The following is a 21,158-nucleotide window of genomic DNA, read 5'->3' on the forward strand; positions in this document are numbered from 1 at the left end:
ATACGAGAGGAATTCGAAGGTTTAGTGGAGCCCCAAAGCTCAACTCCATATGTCCAGATTGGCCTTATTACAGTCATGTAGATCAGTCTTTTGTAATGCGTTGGAAGTTTGGACCGTTTGTCTAGTAAGTGCTGATGTATGATTTTAGGTTCAAGAATAAAATTGAAGTTACTCTTTCTTTAGTATCGTTTTTTATTCTTATTTATGGAATGAAAAAACACAACTATAAAGAATTATTAATAAATGGAATTTGGTCCGGGTACGGTCAAATAAAACTCAAATAGTAAATTGGTGTTCTATTTTTATTCGAGCCAACGTTTCGCCACACGTTGCAGGGCTTCGTCAGGGCTGTTTTGACAAAGGCTGTTACAGACAAAGATCTTTTAAAACAAAGATTTCTTTTCAAAATATAAAGAATTAAGAAATATGACAAATACTTCTGTTTGCAACTTTCGCCTAGCAATCTCTTAGACCGTAGTTGATGGAAAAGTTCCATGGACTCGTGGGACTAAGAGCAGTGGGAGTTTAAACCAGACAAAAGAGAGTTGATCCCTTACCAAAGTGCTCATCCCATTAAGGGATTCAACCCGGAGACCTAACAGTCCTCCGGGCACAATAGCCATTTAAGGCGCAATAAACAAACATTCAACTCTAGAGCCAATCAGATAACTGCTTTCCACACCGATCCAATCGGCGATCTTTCTCCACCTGTGTGTATTTAGGATCGGGCTAAGTTCGTTTACAGTAAATTAATTCTCCAAGAGATTTAAACTGTATCTATTTATATAACACTATACAGAGGATGATGCACTGCATTGGAAAAAGAAAAATTAACAATTATTAGATAATAGTTCGGACCACATGGCAGTTATAATAATAAGATACAGGGGTAATAAAAAAATAGCAATAAAATGTAAATATAGGGAAAATTCATAATAATAGGAAGAGTAATAATAATAAATTTTAAATTTATTAATATTTGCAACTGTATTAAATGGCATACATATAAATTTCAAGTTCGTTATACAATGGCATGATACAGACATATGAATAATCCACACATTGATAGAACTCCAATGACATTTCTAGATGAGACGATATCGGGGGAGGATTATTAGGCAGTGAAGGAGAAGCGAGGTTAGAAACCAGTGTGTTTGGATGGTTAGGAAGTTTATCATGGAAGGATTGGTGTCTGGTTCTGGAATAATAGTATAAAAAATTTAAGAAGAGGCTCATTTCATGATGTTACTCGTACCCTTGTAAAACAGATCCGCTACCTAGGACTACATTTGGACAAACGATTAACCTGGAATCCTCACAACAGACTGAAAGACAGGAAACTGCACGCCGATTTCGACTATTACAGCACTTAATAGACAAACGGTCTAAACTTCCAACACATTACAAAAGACTGATCTACATGACTGTAATAAGGCCAATCTGGACATATGGACTTGAGCTTTGGAACTCCACTGAACCTTCGTATTCCTCTCGTATTTAATCCTTACAATCCAAAATCCTTCGTAAAATCCTCAATGCTCGTTACTTTGTCACAAATAAAATCATACATAAAGACCTTAATGTTCCCTATGTAACCGATCTAGCCCGAAGCAGATATCACTCCTTCCACTATAAACTCTCTAACCACTCAAACCCTCTAGTTTCTAATCTTGCATCCTCTTCCATTCATGACAATCCTCCGAGGCGCCTGAAAAGAAGATGGCCACGAGATCTTCTCCTTTAGAAGTGTTTTTGGAGTTCTATCAATGAGTAGATTCTCCACATGTTTGTATCATGTAAAACATGTAACGTAAAACGTCATTAGAGTGCTACCAATGGGTAGTATCTCTACACGCCTGTAACATTCCAATTTAACTTAGATCAGATTTACTAAATATATTATAATGTACAGTTGTAAATAGCAATAAATAAATATTAAAAATAAATAATCCGAAACAAAGTTTTTTTTTTAATTTTTATTTAATTCAATGATATAACTTTTTTTCTACATATCTTCCCACTTCTCTAAACTTATAAAATTCTCCTATAACGCGCTCCATTTCACTGTGGAGATATGAAATGCCCTGAACCATGGTATCGTGTCAAAACGGTCATAACCACTTTTCAGTCGATTCCTCAATCTAGACCTGCTTACTCTTTTATATTGATAAGTTTTTATCCATCCTGACAAACTTAAAAGCCCACTGTTTTCACTGAAGTGCAAGAAACATAATTATATAGGGGAGATTCCTTTATCTTTGACACTTTAGTATCCATAAATAAAAATAAATCAGACCAGTTTTCATTGCAACCCTAACTACTTTCAAATATTTGCTGTTAGGAAATGAAAAAAAAAATCACTACTAGGAGATGATGGTTGGGGGTGCGGTCAACTGAAACACAAATAAGTTGGAGAAGCTTACTTAATCGTGCCAACGTTTCGGCTAGAGCTTCTAGCCTACATCAGAGCTAAGAACAGAACAAGGTAACAACCAATAAGTATAGAAAAGAAAAAAGAAAATATAAACAGAATAATATAAAGTGAATAATTTTACAGAATGGAATTAATAAAATGAATAGATGATAGAATTGGAAAATAAAATGTATACATAAATAATTGAAAAAGTAGATAAAATAACATAATTAAGGAAATAAAATGAAAATGAAGTTATATAATGCAAAGAAGTATAAATATATTAGTTATTAATAATTTAAAAATTGAAATATGGAAAGAAAATGAAAATTGAGAGAAAAAAAATATAAAAATATGTAAACGTAATAATTGATAAAAAGGCATAATATAAATAAAGATTAACAAAAGAGATAAATAAAATAGAAGAAAAAAAATTATTTTTAAAAACAACAATAATAATATATGATGAACATAACTAATAACGTGGGTAAGGAAAACTAAGAAAAGAAGGGATGGTAAAATAAAGAAGGAGAAAAAAATAAAATAAAATGAACCTGTATACTGCCCCAATAACGGCTATACTTCGAATTAAAAAAGAAGTAAAAACAATGAATAAGTGTTTTTAAGAGGATACGTTACGAGTGGGTAAAAAATAAAAAGTAAAAAGTAGAAAATAGGAAAAGTAAAAAATATTTTTATGTTCTCCAACTTACAATATCCTTTAATAATACCCCTCTTATTCCTGTCGAAAAGACCCGTTACTTAGCACTACATCTAGACAAACGACTGACATGGAATCCTCATACAAGACTAAAAAGACAAGAAACTGCTCGCAGATTCCGACTATTGCAACATTTACTAGACAAACGGTCTAAATTGCCAATCCATTCCAAAAGACTGATCTACATGACTATTATAAGGCCTATCTGGACATACGGAGTTGAGCTTTGGGGCTCCACTAAACCATCAAATTCCTCCAGAATCCAATCCTTACAGTCCAAAATCCTTCGTAAAATCCTTAATGCTCCTTACTTTGTCACAAATCAAGTCATCCATCAGGACCTCAATATTCCATATGTTGCCGATTTGGCCAGAACCAGATACCGGTCCTTCCATAATAAACTTCTCAACCGCCCAAATCCAATTGTTTCTAACCTGGCTTCTCCTTCATTGCCTAATAATCCTCCTAGGCGTCTGAAAAGAAGATGGCCTCGAGATCTTCTTCTCTAGAAATGTTATTGGAGTTCTATCAGTGGGTAGATTCTCCACATGTTTTTATCATGTCACTATGTCACCTACAGCAAACTTACTTGTTGTATATATGTGTAAATATCAAATATCAATAAATAAATTATTAAAAAAAAAAAAAAAAAATGTTCTCCAACTTATTTGTGTTTCATTTGACCGCACCCCCAACCATCATCTCCTAGTACGTCATCCACGGTCAACTATCTCTCATAATTATGAAAAAAAAAATCAATATACGCAATTATTGAATTAATTTGCAATATTTTATAAATACGCTGCCATCTTAGAGTACCAGAGAATTGTTCTCAATTTTTCGAAAACTAACAATTTCACTTCAAATATCAGTTACAAAATTATTCATATATTAATTTTAATTTTTAGCTTCCCTGCGATGGAACTTGAGCGCGCTATAAAATTAGTCATGAAGGGCTTAAAAAAAATTATATTTTCAAGAAGAAACTAAAATGTATCTCAAAGCAATTCAAAGTATTTTTGGGGGCTAATTCCAAATTTGAAGATTTTCCTACCAAACACTTCAAATATTTTATTCTATCTCAAAATGGATTTGGGCTAGATTTCTTTTCTCTTTTTAAAGAAAATTTTACGCACACATAGTTCTACCTTGCTATCGTGTGACCTGCTTCATGTTCGAGACAACAGCTGACGTCTAGACAATACATCACCGCTATGAGCTCGCCAGGACAAAACACGGCCCAAAGCAAGACCTTTGTTGCTCAGCCGAGACCATAACTCTGTGTCAGTGTGGTCATATCACATTTATGAAAACAACACTCCTGCCACGTGTGTGTTGTTTATGTATATATACACATAAAACTAAAAATATATATGCTAAATAATAATCATTTTTATGTTCTAAATTACCATTATCCTTTATTTTAAAAATGGTATTCAAATTTAAAATATTCTATTAGGTAAAAATATATATGAGTGAGTATAAACACACAGTTATACCAGCGATGAATACATACATTACATAACTATTATAAATAAAGAGTTTAAATGAAATTTTGATTACAAAAAAAGTAAAATAAACTTATATATCATCTTTTTCAAAATTCTAAATTTCTGAATTGTTTGATATTCCATTTAAAATATTTATGCGGTTGATGCGTATTTTTGTGATATTAATAATTTATAATTACCATATAATTTAAAAAAATAATTATATACATAAAGATAAAAATCATTTAACTACTTTACCCCAATATTTTAATTACTAGCTCGTACAATCTCCTAATGATGACCTATAGACTAATTAAACTGAGAAGACAATAGCTAATTACATAAAGCCAACAGATGGGGGGGGGTCGTAAATGTGACCCCTCGCCAAAATTAAGTTTATAATTAGGAATGGGTCGGGGGTCTTCTGTTTTCGTTAATCGTCTCCAAGTTGGGCCCCAGTTGCGGCTTTTAATTTGCCCAAGTTGGCGACCCTGTTAGAGAGTTCGGTTCCGTTGTCTCCATCCAATCCGGCAACAGTCCACGCATCTCTAATGTCCATGTCCAAAATTATGCAAGATTATTTAATTTTATGTAACACTTTAGAATGGTTAATGGATGAAAGATCCCCAGTTTTGAGGAAGAGTGACATTTAGAATGGAAAACTATTATTTCCCTTAATTCCTCTTAACACACAAATCAGTGGATATACAACTAAAATTTGAGATATGGTTGGGGGTTTGGTTATGATGAACACAAATATATAATAATTTTTTTATTAGTGCTACTTACTTTATTTGGCTAAAACTTCACACATATTTACTAGATTTTGATGTGTTTATTATTTTCATACGTTCTGGCCTAAATTTCAGGCTTTCATAAGGGCAAAGAGCAAAACTCAAGATAAAAACCATAATGGATTAAATGAAATACAGAATAGAAAAAAAGATAATCATCTTTTTCTATTTTTACATTGGTATATATTCAGTATTGGAATACAATGTATAGTGTTACTATTATAAGAAAATGAGGCAGTGTGAGAATATAGTTATATTAAAATCATTAAAGATAAAGGAAAAAAAATATATACATATGAAATATACGTGCAAAATGAAAATTATTTAAAATCAAATTATGAACAAAATAATAGAAAAAATTATTAAGAAAGTAATTAATTTAAAAAATAAGTAAAATGGCAGAATCTATTTCTTAATTAAATCTTTTTCGTCACTTATTAATTATTTTAATACTGCTGTATTTCCACACTTCTTATCTTCTTATTATAGCTACTCTTTATATTTTCTTCCTATACAGTAGTTACAATGTATAAGTTTATGTACCTATACATCTGTTATTCTTTTTATTCCTTTGATTCGTTATGGTTTTTATCTTTTATTTTTTTATCTTAGTCGTAATGAAGGCCTGAAATTCCGTTGACTATAATAAAATAAAATCATCAAATCTTTTATGAACTTAAATGTTACAAAAGTGTATGAATGATAGGCGTCGACTTGACCAAAGCTATGTTTCTGTTAGAAGTAGTTATTGCGTTTTTGTAGGCAGCACATATTATACAATACATAACTAAACTATTTATTCTATACATTTAAATTTCATGGAATATATGAAAGCAAAATGAAAAAAAAAAATGAGTAATATTACAATTTGGAAATGTAAAGATTATTTGTCTTTAAAAGTTCAAACTAGGTTATAAAATATCAAATGTTATGAGGAGAAAATGGTTTGGGAGGGAGCGGTCAGTGAAGGGAACTAGGTAAATAAAACTTATTTCATTAGTGCCAATTGTCCACAATTTCAGACCTTCATTAATGCTTAGCTTACCTTTTTTTTTTTTCTTGACCAAGACTCCCATTCTCCCTCTATACTGCCCGACCATGGTTGGGGGTCAAAGTTTTTCATTTTGTAGGACCGCCATTCAATGAAATAAGTCAACGTCCCAGGCCGGGATTCGAACCGGCACCGCCAATAGACATCATATTGTTAAGACTGTGTCTTAACCACTGAGCTACGGGCGGCCCAGAGTTTAACTTATTTTTGTTCATCATTGACCACCATTGACCCAACTACATAATTCTTATAAATTTTTATATTTGTATAGCCTACCTTAACTTTAATGTCAGATAACTTAACATTTTCTAATTATAATATTAATATTTTTTCCTTAATCGTTTATATATTCTATGAGTTTAAATACATAAAATAAATAGTGAAGTTATATATTATTGATAGCAGTCTGCAATCACGCTTTAACTACTATTAATAGGAACAGAGCTGACACTCATGCTATGATGTCACTCATTCATATACTTTTGTGACATTCGATTAAGGTCATGAGAGATACTGACTACGAACTGAAAACGCCCAATACCTTCCGAGGTAAATTTCTATCAAGGGATTCGGTGAACTTGTCAAAGAAAACAAACTACGGGAACCGTCGAGCAATAAAAGCAGATTGTGTTCTGAAACAATAGCCAGGCAATGTTGGTTGAAGCCCTCTACAATAACAACGATATGAGCTCTTAGTTTACATAGCAATCGATGCCCTGTTTCAAGGGTCACCTGGATAGTTCTCTTCACAATTCATCTGGCTAATGGTATTTCGACTCCTGATAATCGCCAAGTCACACAAGTGTGCCTTTATTTATTTAGTGAATGCACAAGTGTGTTTATTCACCGAAAACGATACCTAGCTCTAGACAAGAGAAATATTGAACGAATGCTAGTTAATAAATGCTCTAAGAAAATGTAAGCTGTAGGATTTAAGCTTAAAGTTTCAAACCACTTACGTAACACCGATGAAAATTAATGGGTTTTATAAAATAAAATGACCGTTTTATCAAATTTAAGATTTCAAAGGACTGTTAATATTTAATACTTAATTAATCCCTTTAGAGCATTATTTAAGCTTGTTCAATCCCATTCGAGTTTTAAAAGAAAGAATCAGTTTAGTTATGTTTCAAAGAAGAAAAATGGCAATCTCCTACGAAATTCTCATAATTTTAAGGCATTACTAGAAAAAAATCCCAGCCGCTGAAGTAACTCCTGAAATTATTAAATATGGAGGAGAAGGTGTCCTTGACCAGTGCACTGCTGAAAAATGTAGCAGTGGAGATACGACGTAGGAAAGGAAGAAGGGCTCCGGGCTACCATTAATAGATATTGGTGAGATTCTTCTAAGGAAGCAGTTGAGTCAAATCCGGTCATAAGTACTCGTGAATTTTCTAGGAAGTGTGGGGTGGACTGAAAAGATGGTATATATAAATTTCAACCCGCTTAGACGCATTTAAACCGGTGTCTAGATTCTGGGCCTAGGTTGATACGTGGATGACGCTTAAACTGTTTGTAGGATATTGCTCGTTTTAACTTTCATGTCATAAATGAACGTTTTTGGCTGCGAGGTATAAGATGATTGCACTTACTGCTGATTATTTTTAGGTCTATCAAGCTGATTTACTGTAATTGGCTGATTTGCCAATCCTAAACAAAAAATATGTGTCAGCCTATTAAATTCTGATGAAAAATACCTCGCAAAATCGATTGCTCTCGGCAGACAACGAAGAAGCCTTCGATTAAGATGACCCTCAGTTCCTACTCCCTAATGGACTCCCTTCGGAAGACCGGAACGTTATATTTCTCTAGAGCTCAATTTATCCTGGAACCATTTAGAGCTCGGATGAAGGACCTTCCCTTTATCTGCGGAGCCCAGCCCTTTCCTATGGAAATTAAGGGAAGACAAGATAACAGTGAGCCCATTAAGGAGGGTCAATATCGCCCCGGGATTGGCTGGTTATTTTTCCCTCATTAGTGCTCCAGTCGCTCTCCTTGTTTATATTTCCCCCGCTACACGCTGCAATTAAGCCTGGCTTTATGCGCCATATAATTCGTGTTTCTGATTAATTGTCATCGATTGTATTTTAAATTTCAAATTCATTTTCATTCCAAAACAGGTTCTAAACCTTATATGAATATATTTTTTTATTTAATAATTTACTTATTGTTATTTACAACTGTATACAAATATGTACAACAAGTACATTTGCCGTAGATGACATAGTGACATGATACAAACATGTGGAGTATCTACCCACTGGTAGAACTCCAATAACATTTCTAGAGGAGAAGATCTCGAGGCAATCTTCTTTATGAATATATTAAATGCTTTCTTTATTTTTCATTTGTTTAGCAGTTCTTTCTATATATTTTGTATGTATCGAAGTTTCGATACTATTCTCAGAAAAATATTATCTGTAATTTAATTATAAGATAATTTTCTCAATCAACCAACAATCATTGCTTACATGTATACAAAGTCCCTTCATAATTTTAGTTTAATTATTTTATGATTACACTAATGCTTATATTTTCATTGTTTTAGAAGTGCACTATTTCGTCATTTATCATAAATGATATCTTTTGGCCCTACTTTTGATTTATCTAATGAATTTGATGTCCGTCTAGGGCTCTGCCTTCTTAAGTTATTTGTATAGTTTTTATCTCACTCCTCTGTTAAGTCACCACCATTAAATTTTATAGTTTTATTTAAATTATTTGCCAGTAGTTTTCACGTTTATTATTGTTATCAACTAAATTAAATTTGTTCGCATATTGTAGTGTTTGTATATCTATATTTAAGTATAAAAAAATGTTTTTATCTGTAACTTATTGTTTTCTTATTAAATTTTTGTATTATATTGTTTTCATTATTTTTTACACATTACTTTTAATTACTTTTTTAATACTTTTTTTACACATTACACATTATTTTTTACACAAATATCTACAAGAGATATTTAATGAGGTAACAGAGATAGTTAATGAAGGGTCACACAACGCAAGTATTTTTTTTTCTATTTGTTCCCTTTGTATAATGACCTTGCAAGAAAAAAAAAATAAACAATCTTCAACCGTATGTAGAAAAACCTTTTTGAAATAACTATGTATAAATTATAAACGTTCACACTCAATATTATTTGTTAAGAGTAAATAAATTTCAGGGCATATTCAATATTACGTTGAGGGAAATATATCAATTTATTTTCCCTATAGAGCTTTAGGTAGTGTTGTATAGTGTTTGTTCAGGAGTTGAGTTATTGAAAAGGGGAGGTGACAAACGGAACTTATTCCTCGGGGTTAAGCCCTAGGAAAAAAAAAAAAAGAAGAATATTGGAGTGCAGTTATTCGCCTGCTATTCACCATCGGGGCCTTTATATCCAGGCCAATGAATAAATGAATGAGGTTTTTATTCAACTCCTCCGAGCGATGTGTTTACAAGCTCTCGCCATTCAGCACAATCCCAGCTTCCTGTCTCGTCGCTCGGCAAATCCCTTTTACAAGTCCTTACATTCATCTATATTTGCTCTCCTTTGGATAATGCCTTTTCATATTTATGCTTGATTTCTTAGGACAACTTGCTGGCGAACATTTATCACTGTGCCTGATTTAAAATTGCTGTATTTAAATTAATCAGATATTTTTCCCGTTTAGTATTAAGTGATCTGAGATAAATGGGGTTAGCTAAGCAATATTTAAAATTTATCATATTTAGACAACGATTAAATCCATTTTTATTTTGCATATTTGGTAACTGATACTTTTATTTAAAACATATATTTTAATTTGGGTAAAAGACAAATGTCTGTTGTATCCAGGTTTCAGTTTATAAAACTTGCATGCCTGATTGCAGACTTGTTTAGACGAAACAACGAAAAAAGAAATTAAATGGTTTTATATTTCATTCAAAAAGTATAAGCCATTCCTTTGATATAATTGATTGATTGTTTGCGATATAATAACGACAATACAATATCCACACCTAACTGACCGTATCGAAAGGAATTGTAGCATTAGCCTAGATCAGTCAGCGTTGGAAGACTAATACGAGAGCTCTTACAGCCAGTTCCTTATCGCACCGGCTATTCGTTGCCTGGGTCGTTTCTCTTAGCCGCAGCCAGATAGGCTCTAAACTAATCCTCCCAGCTCTCCTTTATCCGTAACCCTCACAAAACCCTTCTTCCTCATACTCGATACCTTCTTATCCGATCTATTCCTGCATTTATTAATTAAGCGTGTTAGATGAATAAAAAAAAAATTATTATCTGAAATCCTTAATACGAGCATCTATGAGAAATTGATTAGAAGGGGGGAGGGAAAGTCTCATTCAAAAGACACCCCTAACTATATACAAAGTTGTAATTCTTAATAAAAGATAAAAGTAAAGTTAATAACAAAAACAATGACACCGATGGATTTAACAAAATAAATGATTGACTTCTAATGGAAAAAAAGTTAATTTCAGAAAAAGATTAAAGAAGAAAAAAGAAAAAAAAAATTAAAATAATATAAAATTTTAGATTGACAATAACATAACTGATAAATGTAGATCTTATAACAAGATGTCCTGTCGCAGCCTGAGCTTCAGTCTTCGGATTGTGGTTGGGTTTCCCAAGTTGTAGGCCACTGCTACTTTCTGTAGCTGTCGTTAATTAGGAGTGGAACTTTATGAACCTTTTTTGATGAAATCCTCAATTTTTTATATTTGTAATTCCCAATGAAATTGGCTCTTAATATATTCCTGATATAGCTTCAACACCGTTTACCTCAAATCCTTAAAATATCCTTTAAAATATATTCTTTTAAGGTTAAAGAAAATAAAAGTTAAATATAAATTTAAAAAAATTATTCCTTCCCGAAGATTTATGAGTATATATTTCTTGATTTTGCCTAAATTAAGAGTGGAGATATGTCTTTTGGTCAATATAAATTAAATCATGTTGAGAGATGAGGTAAGAGGCCATCGTAGTATAAGAAAAAAATATTTTTTAATTAAAAGACACTGTTTTCTATTGTAATTAAAAATCTGCACAGCTACAACCCATGAAGGGTCAGTGGTTCAGTACTTTGTAAAGAAATATTTGTTACTATACCAACGGTTGTGCAAGGAGGTGATTCACGCTCGACAGATTTTTATCCAATTAAGAGGCTGAATGGACCCAAGGAGAGCTCCAGAACCCACTAAAGCTGCCTCACGGCTACAGTGTACCAGAAAACAATTTCCGCCCAGCCGGATTCGAACTCGAGTCCTTGAAGTTAGTAGCCACGCACCTTACCTCTTAGCTACAGCGCTCCCCCCGCGTTCTATTGCAATTAGAAATATGAAATAGTTATTGTTTGCTTAATTTCGATACTTTAGACATTTAATGCTGATACTGAAACAACTTAGATATTTCAGTAACAGATATTTTATATACTGAAAAAGCAGGGTTAGTTAAAAAAAAAAAACAATCCGTTCTCCGCTATTTTTTGAGTACAAGAGACCTAAAATTGTGCCAACCACTGGGCAGAAGTTTACAAAGGTGTAAGCGGCCTTCCGATTGGTGGTTATCATCTTCAATCCGACCCATTCTATTTTTCCTTAAGCACCCTCCCCCCCTAAACCCTTCGGCCGTTGGAGAGCAATTGATCAATATCCCAATACTCTTAAATCCCGTCTTCTTTTCCTTATTTTTCTGCCTCTTCCGCAGCTATTTCCTAATCCAAGCAACCTCCGGGCGTTATCCAGGCCTTATCAAAAGACCAAGTGCCTCCTTTATTCCAGCAGTTTTGATACGGGTGTTAGGAGGAAACCTCAGCGAAAAACACACATTTAGATAAATTGTTGTTTATTCTAAAGGTTTAAGTTGGTTATTTGTTATATGCATCGAAGTTTATTATGACTTAATTTATAAGTGTTACAACAATGTTGTTCTAACTAATTAAATTACCATATAAAAACTTAGTTACTGAATGTTAATTTAAAATATTACAGCTCATTAATTTTAAGAAATATAATATAATTTTTAATAATAGTTTGAGAATGGTTAGCTTTGATAACAACAAACAGACAAACAACGACACAATTTCATTTGATCCTATGCCCTCAAGTTTCGGGCCTTAGGCCGTTATAAAGGAGACAAACTAATTTTTTCATATTATTAACATAACACAAATATTTCTGCTAACATACCTTATATGTGATTAATAACATTTACTAAAATAATTTTTTTTTCCAATACAGGAAGATTGCCTTAACCAATGATTCCCATAATGATATTCAATATTCCATTAAACAATTTGTTAATTTTCCTTATATTTCCAATTCTCGAATATTTACGCTAACAATCGTGTGTGCTGACAAAATTCCAAGAATTTAGCAACTTTCGTTGTTATTTGTTATTGTTATTATTGTTTTCTTTCCAAGCCGCTAAATTGAAACGGCTATTGCGTTTAGTCACTAAATATTACGAAAATAGTAAGTATCTGTCTTTAATGGTTCGCTGTTAAATGGTTAATCGCTTTTAAAAAGAAAAGTTTTCCAATTTTTCAAGAAAGTCAAAAATTTAGATAGTACTATTTAGTCACTAAATAGTACGAAAATAGTAAGTATCTGTCTTTAATGTTTCGCTGTTAAATGGTTAATCGCTTTTAAAAAGAAAAGTTTTCCAATTTTTCAAGAAAGTCAAAAATTTAGATAAAAATCTTATGTATTAAGGGTGCTGTGGAAAAAAAATCGATTATTTAGGGAGCCGCGAACCGGAAAACCTCTGGCCTAAACCAAAAATCGTAATAATAAGTAACAAAAATATTTATCTAATTAATATCGCAACAGTTTCATATAAAATTTTATAAAATGGCTATCTACTTACAGAACTATATTATTTCAATGATTCAATAATAATGATAGCAATTTTCTCCATAGAAAATTAAACTGATTACCTTCTTTTATCAACAAAGCCCAATTACAGTGTTTAATTCATTTATTTACAGCTCATTAATTTTAAGAAATATATCAATTATTTTCTAATATAATATAATTTTTAATAATCGTTAGCTTTGATATCAAACAAACAAACAAGAAATTAAACTGATTACCACTATTATCAACAAAACCTAATTAGAATGTTTAATTTATTTTTAATTAAAGCCTTTATATTTTTTACCTCTAAATTAAAATTATTTATAACCACTTACTACTCATAAATCTATTTCCTTAAAATCAAGAAATTGAAATATTCATCTTACATCTAATATTTCTAATTTATTTATTTATTTATTCTTCTTTAACAATCATATTTACAATTTATTTAATATCTGAAAAAAATTTATTGATATTTACGAATCAACTACATATTAATTTTACTCAAAATCTCAAAATAATGGTGGTTTAGGCCTTTAGAATCTGATTTCAAATTTATTGTATAGTTTATATTTTCTGAAATGTAAATTGCTTCTAAAATTATTCTCTTCATTTTAAATTTACATTCTGAAAATTAAACCCATGTTTATTTTGAAAAACGTATTGTAGTTATGCTGTTTCCTTCGGGTAATTTTCCATATTCATTTTTTTCTTCTATATCATTGTCCTTTAATCACCTGTTATCCCTTACACGACTATGACAAAAAAAGTTTGAAACGATTATCTAGTAGGTCTTATTAATACAAGGCTTTATTTTCGAAATCAATGAAAATTTGACGTTAAAAGTATGATTTTGATACCGAAGAATTTGAGATACTGAAAAGTTGAAACTTGTTCACAAGAATACTACTTTGATTATAAAAACAGAGGGAAAATTTAGATGGTGTCAAGAATATATTACCCAAAACTTAGATCACTTGATATTACAATGTCGCACTGAGCGATAATTATTAACAGGTAAAATTAACTGGGAGATTATATTGTTCAAAACAGTAAACGATCATCCTAAGAAAACCTTAATGTTTACAGTGTGGATAAACTAAATAATGTCTATTTATTTTAGTTAAAGATAAGTAACAAGGAAACCACATAATGTGTATAACAAACCGATTAGTATTTAATAAATACCAAAAAACAGGAGCATGGTGCAGGGCGGAGCTTGAAATGTTAATTGATTATATTTTATATTATATTAAGTACACTTTTTTATCATGTATTAGGAATAACTATTGAATTATCTAAATAGTATTAGGGATAACTATTTAATTATTTATTTGGAATAACAATTTAATTCACTATGTCATTAAACTACTAAATCATACTATGATAAGTTTTCAGAATAACTATTTAATTATTTATATAGCTTTAGGAATAACTATCTAATGATTTATGTAGCGTTAGGAATAACTATTTAATTATTTATTAGGGATAAAAGTTCAATTCGATATGTTATTAAATTGTTAAATCATATTAAGATATACACTTTTTTATATTGTTTTAGGTTTATGGTCGCTGCATATTCATTGTATTATTAAATTATATTAATACTAAACAATAGGAATTTAACAACGTATACGTGTTAATATTTTTGCTTCCAATACTAACAACAACTACTCAAAACCAAATGGGCCAAACTCCATGGCTAAACTATGGATAAATGATGTATATATTAGCCAATAAGCTATCTATCTACGAATTCCACGCTTTAATATTGTATTACTCATAAAATTCGTCATAAAACACCCCCCATTTCATTAATCGTTTCAGAGCTTTGAGCATTTTAGATACACTGGACAAAGTGAATAAATTGGACAAGAGCTCAAAAGAAACTTTAGGCAACACAGTTATTTTTAACCCCGTAATTCCAAACACTAGTTTTAAGAGTGTTCTGTACATAAAAAATAGTTTGTTATCATACCTACGTTAGTCATCTATCATATATCACTTCTTATTTATTTAATATGTATATATTCATCACTTTATACATCTTTAACTTATTTTCTTACACAAGCATTAAGTTACTCCAAATCAAGGACAGGAAGGACAATCAGTGGCTGGGAGCTGAGAAGAACAGAGAATAATGTGACAGAACATTTTCGGACGCTGATTGGTTGTCGATTTTTCACTGCTATTTTTTGCTCGACTGCTACTGATCGAGGGAACTGCTACATCAATCACTGCTCACCTCGTCAAAGATCTACCGGACCATTTATCTTCTGCGTCCCCTGTCCACACTCTGCCTCTGGTGTCAGTTTATTGTTTTGAACTTATGATATTCTGTTTCGGTTCGGCGTTGAAGGTTGAATAATTATATTCGCAATTATGAACATTTATTTCATTATTTCCATTTAAAAGAATTTATAAGCTCACATAACATTCAGAGCAACGTGGACACTCTTGATTGTTTAGTCATGGATTCCTACATACCAAAAATAAAATCTAAAGCTAACATTTTAACATAAATATTATTTTGAGAAAATGATTGGAAGAGCAATGAACATACACACACAACTTACCAGTAATGGTTAGTAGTAGTTTCTTATATAATTAAAAAAATATATATAATTAATTAAATAAGAAAGATAGAACAAAAAACAAAAATGTACTAAATTTTATTATTAGTTATCAGGAACTTTCTTATTATAAATAAATTATGTTTTTACTCTCCCGTTTAATTTAATTAGTTACTTCAATGCTCCAGATAACGTATTGAGAATTGGTAAAAACATCAGATTGAATATTAAACATATGCTATCATAATCTGTATTAAGATGCAGATTTGGTTGATTGTTCATGAATGCAAAATGTCAGTTAATGATTCATTATTTAATTTATTAATTAAAATAAAATTGAGACTTAAATGGTAGGATTAAATTAGGGCTAAGGAGAACAAGATACGAGAATAATTAAATATAATAGAAGAATAAATTTATCTACTATAAACTTAATGATTTTTTTAATAATTTATTTACAATTGTATACATATATAACATGTATACATGTATAAATCAAGTAAATTCGCTGTAAGTGATATAATGACATGATACCAACATGTGGAGAATCTACCCATTGATAGAACTCCAAAAACATCTCTAGAGGAGAAGATCTCGAGGCCATCTTCTTTTCAGACGCCTAGAAAGATCATTAAGTAATGAATGAGAAGCCAGGTTAGAAACGAGTTGATTTGGGTGGTTGGGAAGTTTATCATGGAAGGATTGGTATCTGGTTCTGGCCAAATCGGCAACATATGGGACATTGAGGTCCTGATGGATGATTTGATTAGTGACAAAGTAAGGATTGGGTTCGGGAGGAATTCGATGGTTTCGATGAGCCCCATAACTCAACTCCGTATGTCCGGATAGACCTTATAACAGTCATGTAGATCAGTCTTTTGTAATGGATTGAAAGTTTGGACCATTTGTCCAGTAAATATTGTAATAGTCGGAATGGACGAGCAGTGTCTTATCTTTTCAGCCTTGTATGAGGAATCCATGTCAATCGTTTGTAATGAAGATTTAGTTCCTAAATTTCTCTCCTACCCCCACTAGTGTCTATTCTAGGAGTGCCATTATATCATGACAAGAAATAACCATAAATGAAAGATGGCAAGTCCAGAAGTGTTAGAAGGAGATGGTTTTAGAACCTCCTAGCCTTTAAATATCTACAGTAGACAACACAAGTGAATCTTGGCAGTGTTCTATGCCAAGTTTGGATGTCCAGAATATTCCAAAGAAACTCCTCGATTATGAACTAGACCAACATCATCAAGACCTTGAGATCATCATCAATAAACCATACCAGGAGCGAGCAGCATCTGTTCAATTGTTATTTTCTGTGTACATAGTGATTGATCCATTAGTTCATCGAAGTAGATTAAAATATGCTGCAAATTATTGAATAATGGATATTTAAATTAATCAGAAAATAACAAAAAAAATGTTTGTCAATTTTTTAGGATCACTGTGGAGAAGTATGGAGAGACTTTGAAGTAACATAGTGTCATTCGTGAAATCCTATTTAAAAGATAACGGGTTTCCACGTGATTTTCTAAAAAATAATTTTAAAACTATGTTTGTATACGATAATTTTTACTGGTTGGGTTTTGAGCAAATAAAGTTTTCATCAGTTTATAATTTTTTTCTTTCTAGATTTTTTTTCAAATATGAACATTTAAACATTTCAAGTAGAGGTCTTTAACCAGGTTTCTTTAGAATCGTTGGAGATATTTTGACATAAGTCATTAGACAACATGTATTTTGGCTATTATGTACAGGATATCTTATTATCAGTGACCAAAATATTGCAGAAAAAATCAATAAATATTTGTTTAAATAAAAATAAATATTTTTTTTTTTAAAGAAAGGGTTTCGGAACAGTGAAAATCACTTCTATTTTTCACTCTTTCTTTATCCATGGTCACGATATGAGTGTATGAAACCACTGATATGCCGCCGTATTGAAACGATGTATTTATTACAAGGGTCCAATTATTTGATTTTAGAGCCAATTCTATAAAAAAAAAAAATAATAATAATAATAAATCAGTCCAGTATTTTCGGAGCATTGAAAATCAAAGAATTTTAGGATTCTAATTTTCATAAAACCTAAAATCTCAATATTTTTTTTGACGATTCCAATTTATTATTGAAAACAATAAACTGAAATTATAATTATTTTTCAAATATTATTTCTGCTCAATGCAAATTAATTATTCATTGTTAATGAAAATTGCAAATTATTTTTGCGAACTAATTACATGCTTAGTGAAAGTATAATACACTGCGATAATGAAACTATATTAATATACATATTTGGTACCATTACAAATTAATGAATTTTTCTTAAAATAATTATATTTATCGCAAGAATAACAGAATGAATAATAATAACTGTTAGTTTAAATCAAATATATTGAGTGTAATGGTTAAAGTTTTAAATAGTTATCACACTCACCATAACGAAGTCCCATTCCTAATTATTTGTCATATTTATCGCACTACCATAATCTATCCATATATCACGTATAACGTTCAACTAATAATCGATTCAATGCAATGAACGAAAATAATTAAAAGGATCTTATCACATTCCAATCGGGATGATGAGCTTCGCTGAAGGGTTTAGTTTTGAAATTAAGACTCGTAGTTTCTAATCAAGTCGGAAGCTAATACAATACAAGAGCGACTTAATCAAGCCGGGATATTAATGTTGCTACAGTTTTAATGGAGCCCTACTATTTATCACTAGCAGCTAACGGTATAATCCAAGTTGAGATCAAAGCTAGCGGGAACTAGACAAGATCATAGAACTGAGATAAAAAAAATAAAAAAAAGTTGAGTGTTTTTGTCTAATTATATTTATAAGAATTACACATGTTATAAGACAGTATAAATTACCTCATCGCACCAAGTTACAAAATACATATCTCACGTGCAAGAAGTCATCAAACTATTGACCGGAGTTTCAAAATCATTGAGCCAGGAGTTTCAATATTATTATGTATAGAAACAGTAATAAATATAACTTAAAAAAGTCCCTTAATTATTTTTTTTTTACCGTTTATTTCTGTCAATCTTCATTCTTCTTTCGTTTTTCAAATTTTGTTATTTTTGATTTATTAATTATATTTCTTAAATTATTCCTTTTTTCGTACTATTCTTGCCATGAATCTAATGCAGTCAAGTAAAATGGAAAAGGTGATTTCCAAAAAACAAAATCGTTAATTCCATGAAAAATATGTAAGAATATAGTCGTGAAAGTCTGAAAAAATTAACAAGATAATTTATATTTTTGTATAATCGTAAATGGCATGATACCGTAAAAATAAAAAATCCGCATTAAAAATTATGGAAACCAGCAAATGCCATGTGACTATATTTTCTGTAAATAAAGAGTTGCTTATGGAAGGATACCTATATAATTTTTTGAAATGTTTCTTGAATAACACATTAATTTTTTTTTTAACAGGGTGGTATTGTATTTAGTTTCGACAGACACAGGACAGTGTATATATATATACTACAACACATTATATTATGTTAATTTGAAGGAACCTTTCCGATACCGCCTAAGGCCTTCTTCAAGCCCCACGACTTAATTATTTTTTAAGCAAATTTTAATGTATGTATATTTCCAATTTCTTTCTTTTCTTTAAAAACTAATAGTAGCAAAACATTTTAATTAATTTTTATACTATTGCAATGTTGGATGTAACGTCTTTAATCATCATATTACGGTAGATATATTAATTACCAAGCCGTTATGAAGATAGATGATCCCAAACATTAATGTTTATATGAGGCTCACTAATATGAAACTATAGTACAACATGCCACGTGAATTATCTTAATTAGTAGGGCTACCAGTGGGATGATCAGTTACCACCCTAACAGACATTACGCCCTGAGGCAGTGCACTGCTCCGTCCTAACGTTATTATTCAAATCTCAAGCCCCTAGGGAGTGGAATAGTCCGTTCTGAGAACAGACCCAGGCTAAGAGCAAGTGCATATGTTATTATTAACTATTACTGTAACAATTACTAAACGTTAAGATGCAATAAAATACTTTTTTTTGGTAATATCATATTTTTTTTTTCTTTTTAATAATTTATTTATTGATATTTACAACTGTATACACATATATACAACAAGTAAATTTGCTGTAGGTGACATAGTGACATGATAAAAACATGTGGAGAATCTACCCACTAATAGAACTCCAATAACATTTCTAGAGAAGAAGATCTCGAGGCCATCTTTTTTTCGGACGCCTAGGAGGATTATTAGGTAATGAAGGAGAAGCCAGGTTAGAAACAAGTGGATTTGGGTGGTTGAGAAGTTTATTATGGAAGGAACGGTATCTGGTTCTGGCCAAATCGGCAACATATGGAATATTGAGGTCCTGATGGATGACTTGATTATATCATGATATAAAGTTTAAAGACGACATTTACCCACTAAAAAGAAATCTAAGGATTTATTTTAATCTCTTGAGCAAGCAGACGTTTAAAGCTGTGTTAAAAATAAATTCGTAAAAATTTCAAGAATTATTAATAAATAAATAATATCAAAACATCATTTTTTTTTACTGTTCTATTTTCTTTTTGAACGTTTTATAGGCCGATTAAAAAATGTTTGGAGTGTCCACTCACACAACTTTAGCATCCCAACGTCCAAAAAAAAAATTTTGTTTTCTAAGGTTCGTGGGGTTGATATAATGATATAATTGGCTGTGAGAAAATGGGTTGAGGGGACCTCTTCAAGGGGGGTTGAGGAATTGGATGTTTTGGAAAACGTTTCTTTAATTTCACTACTATTTCTTTAACAGAACTACGAAATAAAAACTTGATCCCCCACTATGATGTTAGAATAGGTTGGTACCCAAAAACAGTCCCCTCCCCGTATGTAAAAAAATCATCGGGAAGGGGATTAAATTTTAAACAAAATTAAACGGGTTGGGAACATACCCAAAATATTTTTAAAAAATAAATACTAATACGATAAATAATAGTTAATTCTTGTCTGATTAAGACCATTTTTTTAATAGAATTAAATTATCTTCCAAATAATTACTCTATACACGAATTTTGTCTCGAGTGTTTTAGATGTCAAATTTGTTTTCCTTCCATGTAACTTATAAATGAAAAAAAAAAAGTTCTCACCCGATAAAGTTTACTTATGCTGAAACTAGAACTATTTTTCGAAGTTCAAGTGGAATCAGCTTAACTATTTTCAATTGTTTCAAAATAACGTCAAAACTAAGTGACTGACAGAATAGCTTTTGGT

The 21,158-nt window shown here is 31.1% G+C and overlaps 1 protein-coding gene across 4 annotated transcripts in view; it reads left to right on the forward strand.

Moving 5' to 3' along the window:
* Nucleotides 1-21,158, forward strand: part of 5-HT7 (5-hydroxytryptamine receptor 7) — a gene marked incomplete at its 5' end in the record, with an annotated part of 376,882 nt that overhangs the window by 285,198 nt on the left and 70,526 nt on the right.

Source organism: Halyomorpha halys, unplaced genomic scaffold, assembly GCF_000696795.3.
Source record: "Halyomorpha halys isolate HHAL.00 unplaced genomic scaffold, Hhal_1.1 Scaffold536.1, whole genome shotgun sequence".
In the NCBI taxonomy this organism is placed as follows: Eukaryota; Metazoa; Arthropoda; class Insecta; order Hemiptera; family Pentatomidae; genus Halyomorpha; species Halyomorpha halys.